This window comes from Priapulus caudatus, unplaced genomic scaffold (assembly GCF_000485595.1).
Source record: "Priapulus caudatus unplaced genomic scaffold, Priapulus_caudatus-5.0.1 Scaffold5117, whole genome shotgun sequence".
Taxonomy (NCBI): domain Eukaryota; kingdom Metazoa; phylum Priapulida; class Priapulimorpha; order Priapulimorphida; family Priapulidae; genus Priapulus; species Priapulus caudatus.
In genome coordinates this window covers 1-1,069 of record NW_014582178.1, presented here as the reverse complement: position 1 = coordinate 1,069, position 1,069 = coordinate 1, and positions in this window count along the sequence as shown.

Sequence of the window (1,069 nt, the reverse complement as noted above, 5' to 3'; positions counted from 1 at the left end):
ACTATATTGTCCAAGGTTGACAAGGACGATGATGATGTCGATAAAGATAATGATGATGATGATGATGATGATAATGACGACGATGATAATGACGATGATGATGGTGATGACGATGAAGATGACGATGGTGATGACGATGATGATAATAATCCTGATGATGACGATGACGAAGACGATGATTGCAATGAAGTGTTTCGTTCATATACGTGTACCCTTGTGAGTGGCTCGTGTCGACGTATAGTGTATACCGTAACCCTAGGTTCTGCTATGGTACGGGTACATTAATTAATGTATACTGAGGTGAGCATAAAATAATAGACAGACACGAAATGTACGTACAACAATATATATATCTCTATTTCTTTATCACCAAAACTATAGTCAATAATACAGGGTTCGTCGAGTTAGTAAACAACAACAGTGCACGCTACACAGCGCAATTAGATAGCTATAGTTAGTCACACAAATACAATGCACTACGTGTTAGTCATATAATTACCAACAGAGTTTATGTATACGATAGCAAAGGAGTTTATCACAAAAAAGTACTATGCTTAAAAGAGTGTAAAGAAAAAACACAGCAATACGATAAAACATGAATACGGTAAGACAAGCCTATTTATACTTACAGACCAAGACCCTCGGTGGAACTGCCTTCTATCCGAAACTCTCTTTCTATTTATTCTAATTTTAACGGTCATTAGCCTGCTATGTGACGTGGCTTTACTTAAGCTCCGCCTATTGACCGTACCGGTCACCCTGACCGTTCCACGTGCCTGTGCGTAGCCGTAATGTTAAGCTTAATTGTTTTACGAGGCTCGGTCTACATACAAGCCTAGTTGTTGCTTTCGCTTTTCTACATTGTGGTCCCTGAGGTAACGAGCGGTTTACATTCTTAATTACTTTCTTAATCACTTTCTTTATAACGCGCGGTTTTTAGCTACTGTTTATTAATTTCGATCGACTTTTCCTTTATTACATTATGATGACGAATGATGATGATGACGATGATGATTATGATGATCATAATGACGGTAAGCATGATCATCACGATCCTCTTATGGACCTA